Raw genomic sequence first — 11,880 nt, forward strand, 5'->3', positions numbered from 1 at the left:
ATCATTATTCACATTCAAAAACACACTTAGGGTTTTAGATAGAAGTTCTAGATGGATTACCTTAATCGGATCGATTTCCTTATTAGGTCAGGTTGTACAATATGGACCATAAAGGTGTGTAGAATGTTTTTGAGCTTCTTATTCCTGAGTTTAAACTTTCACGGAAGCTTCTATGAATCATACAAGTTTCCATGGCCCATACAAGTGCCAGTGAAAAAGAAGATTCATTAGTCCTTGGGTCTGGTTCACTGACCAGTACATGACCTGTGAAAGCTTTCACCGTTTGTAATCTCATTCATGAAACTTACCTCCAAAAAATTTAGATACTGAGTTAAATCATACATCCCTTCACGGTTCGTGAATGAGTAGTACAAGCCCTCTTCTACAACACTTCAATTCTTTTATGATTCCAAGGTATATATATAACGAGATATATACCCTTTTTTCCATTTAAATAACTCATACATATTTAGGTGCTTATAACACAATAATCTAAATTGTTTAGTATTTAAATCTTGAAATAATATTTCAATCAATAAATTCAAACGTTAATCTTAATGAAAATAAATGAGATCATTGAAAAAATATTTTGTAATTATTATTGATAAATAAATTTTTTCTTGGTCAATATTAAAATATTTTAAAGTGATTTTGTCGTTTCTCTATACATTAATATGTTAATGAATTAATTTCATACGTTATAGTACATTATATAATATTAATCTTGATTGTTTGAATTATTTTGACTCAACAATTTAATTGATCATAACCTACTCATTTCATTGATTTGTCTTTATACAATATCTTTTTTTTTTTAGGAAAAATACATTATTTGAGATTGTCCTTTTATGTAACAGTAAATTAATTGAAGTTACGAGAGAATATAATGATCGTACACAATTTTGCTTACGTAATGTATAAGTATCCCCTTTCAATATATGTCCAAAATTTCAGAGAAACACTCATACTATACTAATGTCATATTACCCTCTAAACTTATTTTATAAATAGTTTTTTACCTCTTTTCGGTCTACGTGACACTATCTTTTAGGTTGGTGCGTGCTGACAATCTTTTTAAATTACCTGGTTGATAGTGTCACGTAGGCCGAAAACGGGTAGTAAACTATTTATAAAATAAGTTTGATTGGGGGGGTTGATAGGACGTTAGTATAGTATAAGTGTGTTTCTGAAATTTCGGTCATAGATTAGGGATACTTATGCATTTTCCCCACTATTAATAAAGCGGCTCACATATACCCTTTTATCTAGTGATTGTGTTTCTTTTTTATAATTTTTTATTTTAAAACAATTCATATAAGGGTATATGTGCTCATTTTTCACACTTGATTTTTTTAACTTCTTTCATTATCGTTGTTTGACTCTCTTTTTTTTCATTCTTTATTGTAAAAATACGGAGAGAAAAAAAGTGTGAAGGGAAAAGAGTATAGTAAGAAAAAATATTTTTTTTGGAATATATTGTAATTTATATTTTGTACCTATTTTAAACATTGAGGTATATATGATAATTTTTTTATAAAAAAAATTGGTGAAAAATACATTAGATCAACAAAATATTAAATCCAAACTATCAATTGAATCAAACAACTTAACAAAAATAATAGTACTTCTGAGAAGGATCAAATATACCACAAAAATAATATTTATAATTTTTTTCAATTTTTGTTTACTTCCATTCAGAGAAAAATAGGTACATGTAAACCATTTGTATAAGAGTAAAAGTTTATGAACAACTTTTATAACAAGGGATGCATTAGCTATTAATGACAAAGTTAAAGTGAAATAATTAACGTTAAAAGGCACAGTATATTACAAATCCATTTAACTATGAACGTTTCTTTTTACCAACAACCTAACTTAATGTATTAATTTAATGTAAAGCCTTAATGATTACTAACATATTTTTGTTTAAGGTAGTAAACGGATGATTTTTACCTCTTATGAAAGGGTCTTCTTCACCCTTAAGAAATTCACACTTGAAGAGAATAAATAAAGCTCCCAACTTTATACTTTCCATCATCATTTGTCTTACCTCCTTGTTTAGATTTTCTTGTATTTTTCTCTCATTTTACAACACATTGTAATCACAAGTCTCTAACCAATTGAGACCACTTAATTTGAGATTATCTTTTTCTCCTAAAAGTTAAACTATTTTCTTTTAGAGTAAGTAATACATTAATGTGTTTATAACATCTCTAATACGAATTGCATTAACTTTTTATCTATAATTGAATTACTACATATATAACTTGTTTTAGGTATAATTATGATACTTTATTAGGCATAATAATCAATATGTTTCATATTTATATTATTATGTTATATATATGCTACTAACCTATAACTCTAAATTAGTTACTAAGTAATATTATAGCATGCTAGTTAAAATAACTCGTAAGTGTTTTCATACATTATGATAAGTATATCGATGTGTGATAAAGAAGAATATTATTATATTAAATATGACGTAAAGCACGCTAGGAACCCTAAAAAATCTTCTCTAAGCCTGGGAAAGAAGGAAAGAAATTTCTAGTGTAAAGAAATCGATGGATTGCAGATTTCAGATCAAGATCACCGCCACAAAGTCTGTAAAAAAGAATCGAAGCCAACAACTTCGTGTAGCTCTTTGGTATTCAGGTAGTCTAGGTTGATTAATAGAGTAGTTATAAATTTGTTCCCACTGCGTAGTATAATGATAATCAATGGTAGGATTCATGCTTAGGCCTTCGTGTACCAAAAAAAGGACAATTAAAGCCATAAAAAGAAGCCTTAGATGAGTAACTAGGGCTAAGTATTACCGAGTAAATGTTTTAGTGATCTATGGTGATGAATACTTCATTGTGATGGTGGGGATTTCATCTTAATGTGAGTTGTTAGTAATTATTTCGTTATAATGCATGTATGTATGTAAAATGTTGTGTTATAAATCACACCAATCGTATATGAGAATAATTGAATGAAGTATGTCATGAATCATGACTTGATTGTATGATTATGATAATGTAATTTTTGATTGTGATTGTGGCTTGTTGAGTGAATCGGGTATTCGGACACACTAACTTGGACAGGTTGCCACGTTTCATTATAAATATGAAACTGGTTGCCATGTTTCGGCATTAACATTGGATCAGGTACCACGTTCTAGTATGCTAACATTTTGAGTTTGAATTTCATGAGAGGACCAATGACTTGTGATAAGTGTATATTGAGAATTGTGAAACTGCAACACATTCATGTGTGATAACTTATGTTGTATTCCTCGAAATTGTTGAATGATTGTGATGACCAATATCTTATTATTCTACTATGTTGACTTAACTTTTTATGTATCTCGCTGTTGAATGAATCAGGAAGGGCCAAGGTCTCAAGAGTGTTAATGTTGAGAGACAAGGGTTGTCCGTATGTTGCAAGGGTTAGAAGTAGAGGTAGTGTATGTGATGTAAATACTTAGGTGGAATTCACCTTGGAGAAATGAGGTTTGTGGTTAGTAGTTAGAAAACTTGATGTAATGTACCATGTGGCAAGGGTTGGGTAAAATAAATGAGGAAGTAAGGGTTTGTCGTGGGTGTTAGTTGGAATGTTTGTAGTTGTATTAGTGGTATATTTTATATGTTATAATGATTATACTATGATCAATAACCTCGTAAGTAGGTTGATGAGGAGGTGGTTAGTAGTAAAGGTACTTGTATAATTGAGGTGTTCAAGAGAGGGTAACAATGAAGAAACGAGTGGTTTATTGCATTTTCTCACTAGTGGAGTTCTTATATTATGTGGCGGATATTAGATTGACCGATAGGACCTACCAATACATGTGGTTTTGCACTAATACTACTATTTTATGCCCTTTGGCATAGTTTGGATGCAGGATCGATGATGTTGCATTAGGTGAAGATGAAGAAATCTCCAGCAACTTCTATTTTTCCTTCTGCATGGTGGGAGTTGTTCCATTTATTATTATGTCTAGTTTGTACTCTTAGTAGATCTTCAACATGCTTAGAACAGATCCTTGGGGTGTTAATTACTTTACAAGTCTTAACCTAAAATTGTATAAAAAGTATTATTTATAAAATCCCGTTATTATATTTATCTCTGTTTCCTTTAATTTTCTACATATTTTGACTATTGAGATATGAGGTTTCTCCTACTTAGGTGGTAGTATGTAGGTGCCCGCATGGCCGGTGGATTAGGTCACGACAAATTAGTATTAGAACCCATGTTATCGGTGTCCCACTACAAAAGCAAAATGCGGACTAGACTCTTGTTGACTGGTATCGTTACATCCACATCTAATCTACATGAGGCTAGGAAGCATTCTAGGAAGTTGTTTCGCTTGTTTTCTCCTTCGTGCACATGTTGCTTGTGGTATGAGTTGGATCCAATTGGTATCTCCCAATTCTAATTAGTATCTCAACAAAGTAAATCGGACGTCGTGGTCACAACGAAGGGTCCACAAGCAAAGAAAATTGGAAGTAAGAAGGTTCCAATTGGTATATAGCCTTAAGGGTTGCGTACTTGCATGAATAAAGGAAAATGGTCATCCATGGATGTGAACTAACTAATAATTTGGACTTTTCTGTGCATTATATCTTGAAAACTATGAATGTATGCTTCTATTGTCGGAAATAACTGATAATATGAAGTTGTAATTGCTTGAATGTGATTATGTGCACAATAAATGTGTGTATTTTAACTTCGATATGTGCAATATGTTGGCCTAGTTGTTGTAGTTATGTTAGTTGAAAATGCTTGAGTATCATGAAACTCGTGGTGAAAAGAAGATCCTGAGTAAGTTCGATGCAAGGGTTTAGATAAAACTACGAGGTGATTTGTAAAGAAAATCTGAACATGTCTTGCATTTGGGTAATAATTGTGTGAGTGTATGTGTATCTTTGGGATGTGTGGGTTGTGGTTCTACAATAATGAGAATAATTGGTTCGTGTATCATGGAATTGACTTGGGGGTAGACAATGATTTTTTCCTAGCTCAGAGAATTATCCTAAAATTTGTTTGGTAAAGTTGGGAACCTTTGTAAAATCAGAAAGGAGAAAACCCAAAAAAAAAATTGGCTGAGATTTTGGTCCCGTCTGACCACTGGGGCGGGATTATTCCCATTAGGGTGAGATTGACATAGCAGGATGGAGCGAGGCAGAACCTCAACCCGCCTCTCTTGTTTTCACAAGTTACCCAATTAAAACCCCAAATAGTATTCGGGTTAACCCCTGCAATTCAATCAGTGTTCAACAATAGATAATAGTTTATAAATTTTAGAAATTAACCATTTACTACGGAAACAGCAGAACATCCATGTGCTACAAAAACATAATGAAATACGAAAAAGACAAAGTTAAAGTTTTGTACTAAATTACAAGCCCCAAAAGAAACGAGAAAAATCCAAGTACTTATTTGGGATTGAGAAGTGTCATCATCAGAGTCTAACTCCTCTAAGGAACCAGGCCTACCTCACCTAAGCAAAAGAAATGCTGGAAATTTCCTTTCTCGACTACAGAATCTCCTGTTCTGGGGAAACGCGAGTGAGTGTGATCTTCATCGCCTTCCATATTCGGACCAGCAGACGGTCCCTATGTAGACCCTTTCTTCTATCCTAGTGCAGCTAGCGACGGAGCATCTCAAGCTTTAGGGAGGTGCTGGGGGATTCAGATTAGTGATAACATTAGGGCACCCCAATCTCCTCCGTACAACTGCCAAGTCCTCCTCTACCTGTGCACTTAAGAGTGAGAGCTGGGACAGGGAGGGATGGTTGTCATCGTCTGACTCCGCAGTCATCTGACTTTTGCTGACCCTGCCCATACTCTTCCTCTTGCTTCTATAGGTGGAACCCAGCCTAATTAAAAAAGAGTAAAATAAGGGATCCATGGGAAGTACCTAGTTGGTGTCTATAAGTGGCACTCCCGCCCACTTATACATCGCAGTCACTAGTCCAAGCAGGAAGAACACCTTTTCATTGCCTCGATAGAACATCTTTCATTCTAAAAGAATTTCTGCCCCCATATTTAGCTCGATACTATGTATAACGCACACCAACACCAAAGCCCGAGGAAATGTCACTTCAATATGGTTGCTCGACTGGAGGATCCTCCTGGTAACCAAGTGTAGCCACCGTTTAGCATAAGGTGACAAATTTGTGCTAATTTTGCCCTCTATTGTAGCCCAGTAGACCTGATCCCGTCGCGCAGGCTTGATCACAATATCTCTCAACCAATCCAAGTTCATCTCTTTCATATTGACCTCATACTCTCCGTCCGAGACCTCAAGTAACTCTAGCACCTTCTTGAGGGCAGTGGCGTTGAGAGGATGTCAACTCCCCGGATGCGGATGATAGGGTGAGATTCATCATATGGAACAGTAAGAAGGGAAACGTAGAAGTTCATCACTCAGGTATAGCAAGTAGCAGAGGGGAACCTCTGTCAATAGAGCCCAGCGAAACTCCAAAAGCCGAGTGTGAAATGCAAGCACCTTCATTTGCAAATTCAGCAAGTGAAAACCCTGCTCACAACAGAATTTAGTGTTTCAGTGGTCTTGGTATCTTTCCCGACTAGCAGCAACGGAGAACCGGAGAATAGGAAGATTTTCATCATTGATGTCAGCCATTTAGATAAGCATAGAAAGATTTATAAGAACGTTAGAACATTGGGGGATCGAGTTGGTTTGATGAGAAAAGAATTTTCTAGCCTTAGCGGATGTAAGCCACTTGTTTGACACATCCCACCACAGCGCCCAAAATCCAGCTAAAACGGAATAATGTAGGTTGCCACTGCGAGATGAAGGTTTCCAGAGTGGCCTTCATTTGGAACTAACAGCAGGCATAATCATGGCGCCTCTTTGTCCCAAAATCCTCGTTTTCAGAGTATATTAACTACCCAAAACCTAAATGTATAATTAATTTTGCAAATATACCCCTAAATGGTGTTCAAATTTGATTTTTACACCAAGAGTCTGATCAACTTCCCCACCCATTTTGGTACTGATTCAACTGCAATTCTATGAAATCCTTACGCCCAAGACATTATGGAGACGTCGGGGACAAAAGGAAAGTATCCATGCTACGTTTTTCAAGCAAATAAAGCAACCTATTTTTCACAATATTGAAAACTACCCTAAGTCTAATCAAATCAATCATTTATCGTCACGTAATGGTAGTTAAGTAAGTAATGAAGTAAGACAATAAAGAGTGTGAGTATTACCTTAATTTTGACGTTCAGAGTGAATAAATCAAGATGATTATGAGAGAGTTGTAGTATGGAAACTGAGAAATGAGGAAACCATTCACCATTTCCATTTTTAATGAAGTAAGACAATAAAGAGTGTGAGTATTACCTTAATTTTGACGTTTAGAGTGAATAAATCAAGATGATTATGAGAAAGTTGTAGTATGGAAACTGAGAAATGAGGAAACCATTCACCATTTCCATTTTTATTGGTTCCGATCTCCCGTTGCAGTGGGAGGTACCTCGCCACAATAGCCTCGCTTTAGCGAAAGGGCTGCTGCCCTAGCGGGTTAGGTTGTGTAAGTTGAGCGTGTTCGTTTCTTCATGTGTTGCCTCAAAAAATTCCAAACTGGCCCCTTAATTATAAAACTTTTGTGTTCTAAATTAGAGAAATATCTATCCATCGTAGTGTTTGTAATGGACCAATTCTGTAGTAAGATGTACTCCAAAATCAAGTGTGTGATGTCCCATGCACTAGTTGTTTGGGGACGAACGAGGGATGATTTGTTATTTATTCTAACGACCCAAACCATCGTTATTTTGGAAAAGCAAAAACTTCGAAAGATTGGGCATTGTCCCACCAGGGCAGGCCAGATAGCACTAGGGTGGCGGCGCCATGACAGGGCAAGGTGGTGCCAAAGCGGTATAGGCGAGACAGAATGTAAATAACACAAAATCCTATTTTCTCATTCTTCCTAAAATAACTAATTTAGACGTAAACCATTGTAGGAACCCCCCAAAAACTAGTCTAAGATTGGGGAGGAAGGAGAAAGAGATTTCTAGCATAAGGATATCAATTAATTGTGGATTTCCATTCAAGTTCAGTGCCATGAAGTCCAGATTCAAGAATCGCAGCCAAAAACTCTATGCAACAGCTTGGCTCCCAAGTAGGCTAGGTTTATTAATTGAGTAGTTATAAATATGTGTACACTGTGTAGTATAATAATAATCAATGGTAGGATTCATACGTAGGCAATCGTACACCAAAGAAAGGATGATTAAAATCATAGTAAGAAACTAGAGATGATGAACTAGGGCTAAGTATGGTCGAGTTATTGTTTTAGTGATACCTGGTGATGAATACTTCGTTGTGATGGTGGTGATTTTGTATTAGTGTGATGTATGTTAGTAATACATGTATGCATGCAAAACGTTGCATTATGGATCATACTAATTGTATATGAGAATAATTGAATGAGGTAGTCCATGAATCATGACTTGATTGTTTGATTATGAGAATGTACTTTGTTATTGTGATTATGGTTTGTTGAATAGATTTGGTGTTGCGTTACAACACACTAACTTGGATTGATTTCCACATCTCGATATTAGTATGGGATCTATTGCAAGGTTCTGGCATAAACATTGGATCAGATACTATGTTTCGCTATATTAACAATTTGAGTTTGGGTTCCATGAGAGGACTAATGACTTGTAATTATTGTATAATTGAGAACCGTGAAACTACACCACACTCATGTGTGAAACTTATATTGTATTCCCCAAAATTGGTGAATGGTAGTGATGACCAATATCTGATTGTTCTACTATGTTGAGTAAACTTGTTATGTATCTCATTATTGAATGAATCGGGAAGGGCCAAGGGCTCAAGAATGTTAATGTTGAGAGACAAGAGTTGTATGTATGTTACAAGGGTGAGAAGTGGAGCTAGTGTACGTGATGTAAATACTTAGGTGGATTTCACCTTGGAGAAAAGGGGTTCGTGGTTAGTAGTTAGAAAGTTTGATATAATGTACCATATGGCAAGGGTTGGATAATATAAAGGAAGAAGTAAGGGTCTTGTAGTTGCATTTGTGGTCTCTTTTATGTGTTAGAATGGTTGGTATATGATCAAGAACCTAGTAACTAGGTTGAATGAGGAGGTGGTTAGTAGTAAGGTTACTAGTGTAATTTGAGGTATTCGAGAGAGGGTAAAGGTGGAGAAGCGAGTGGTTTATTGCATGTTCTCACTAGTTGTGTTTTTATATTATACGGTGGACGTCGAATAGACCGATGATGATTATCAATAGAGAACTTCTATTTTTCCTTCTGCATGGTGGGAGTTGTGTCATTTATTATTATTAGAACTATCCAAATGTGCTGACCCAAACCTAATGGGCTACAAAGTTAAATGAGTTGGAACAGACTGACACTTTTAATCAAAGGGCCTATAAAATAACAACCCAACTCAGCCCTAAGCCGGCAATGAGTTGGGAGTTGGGACAAGTTATCCCTTCAACCAAAAAACAAATAACAATTTCCACTTTGAAAGAATACGAAAGTTGATGAATTAGACATACTTCAGTGAATATTACAAAACATATACATGATATCCACGATATAACATTCATAAGTTTCAGCCGCGCAAATAACATTACATGATCACAACTTTCATTAACAATACAATAAAGGAGAAGCGAAAATTAGGCATAAAAATAAAAGTAAAAGAGATCAAAGATTCATAGTTATAAACTTATAATGAAGTGATGAATTTGGGCTAGTAAGAAAGTTTAGTGAGTTAATGACCCTAAAATGTAAAAGATATGTAAAAATATATAATATTAATTTTATATTGATATTTTAAAAATATTTATTGACAAAATCTTCATAATTACATTACTTAAAATATATATAATAAATATTTTTAAAATTCTTAGCCCGGGACTGGCCTCCCAGGCTTGCGAGTTGGTCCTACGAGGCGACCGGGCCAAATAAGGCTGGGATAAAAAGCCTCATTTCTAGATGGGCTGAAAAATTGAGCCCAATCCCATTTAATTCAAGGGTTGGATTGGGCCAGCCTAGCGGTCCAAGCCTATTTTGACAACTCTAATTATTATGTCCAATTTGTATTCTTAGTAGCTCTTATACCAGCTTAGACCAGATCCTTGAGGGTGTTAAATTACTTCAAAGTAGGGGTGGACATAAAAACCGGAAAACCGAACCGAAATTTTTCAGAATTTCGGTTTCGGTATTTCGGTTTTCGGTTCGGTATTCGATTTAATTTTTTGTATTTTTGGCATTTCGGTTCGGTTTTCGGTACATGTTACTTTGGAATTCGGTATTTCGGTTTAAACCGAAATATTAAATTATAATTTATAAATTATATTATATTTAATAATTATTAATATTAAATAATCTTTTTTAAAAAAATAAGAAACCCTAAGTTGAAATATCAAAGCCCATTAAGTTGAAATATCAAAGCCCATTAAGTTGAAAAATCAAACAAAAAATTGAAAAAATTGTTAAGTTTAAAAAGCTCACTAAACAGGCCCATTAAAAAACCGAAATAAAAAACCGAACCGAATTAATAAAAACCGAAAAAAATCGAACCGAACCGAAATATTTCGGTTCGGTATTCGGTACGCAATTTACAAAAACCGAAAACCGAAAAAACCGAAAAAAAAAACGAACCGAACCGAAATACCGAATGCCCACCCCTACTTCAAAGTCTTAACTTGAAATTGTTTTTAATATATTATTTACAAAATTTTGTTATTATATTTATCTCTGTTTTCTCTAGTTTTCCTTATGTTTTGACTATTGAGATATGAAGGTTCTTCTAGTAAGTTTGTAGTATGTAGGTGTCCGCATGATCCGGTCGGTTAAGTCGTGATAAACTTACCGCTAAGGGTCTTGGTGATAATATAATTTAAGGGAATAATCCATCAGGTCAGGATAAAGCGAAGATTGTGATTTTCCTTCTAAATCATCTTGATGAAAGCCTGGAGGTTGAAAACTTGACGGTAAATGATCCACTTGAATTGTTGATAGGTTTGAAAGGGAGGTATGACCACCTCAAGACAATGTTGTCAAGGGCACATTATGAGTGGATGCACTTACCGTTTCAATATTATAAGATCGTAATTGAGTATAACCCTATTGTATTTAGAATTAGTTCCCAATTGAAATATGTGGAAATTTATAAAAGATGAAGACATGTTGGAAAAGACATTACTACTTTTCTTGCCTCTAATGTGATATTACAACAACATTATCATGAAAAGGGTTAACAAAAATACTCTAAATTGACTCATATCTTCTAGTGGTTGAGCAACATAACTTTTTAATGAGAAATCATGAAACTCGTTCCACTGGAAGTGCTTCATTACCCGAAGCACACGGGGTAGAAGCCTGAAATAAGACAACCGGGGGAAAAATTATTTATTTCTTTTGTTTGTGATGATTTGCAGGCTTTTTCAAGTGAAAGATGGATTTGAAATTCGAGAACAAAGTTTGGACTCTTTTTAGAATGTTCATCCCCCATGATCGCTATAATTCAAATTCTTCAATGCATCTAGCGGTCTGACATCCTGACATCTGCTTCATTCAGTTATTAATCAAGGAAACATGCATGCATTCAAGAAAATTTTAAATTGTCATTTTTACGAATATCAAAAGCTCATTCTAAATGGTAATTTAAACCTCAAATTAAATTCAAGATCAAGATACTCATAAAAAAATTAAGGTAAAATATGAAAGTTTAGACTCAACTGAAGACTCAAGAGAAGATGCATAAATCGGATCTTGTACTTTTATTTTCTTTGTGTTAATTAACTATCATTTTTTATGTAAGGATAAGAGTCACGAACTGGAGCTTAGAAGGAACCTCATTTAATTCCAACTAGGGGTGTCAAAA

This window comes from Solanum lycopersicum, chromosome 1 (assembly GCF_036512215.1).
Source record: "Solanum lycopersicum chromosome 1, SLM_r2.1".
NCBI classification, from domain to species: domain Eukaryota; kingdom Viridiplantae; phylum Streptophyta; class Magnoliopsida; order Solanales; family Solanaceae; genus Solanum; species Solanum lycopersicum.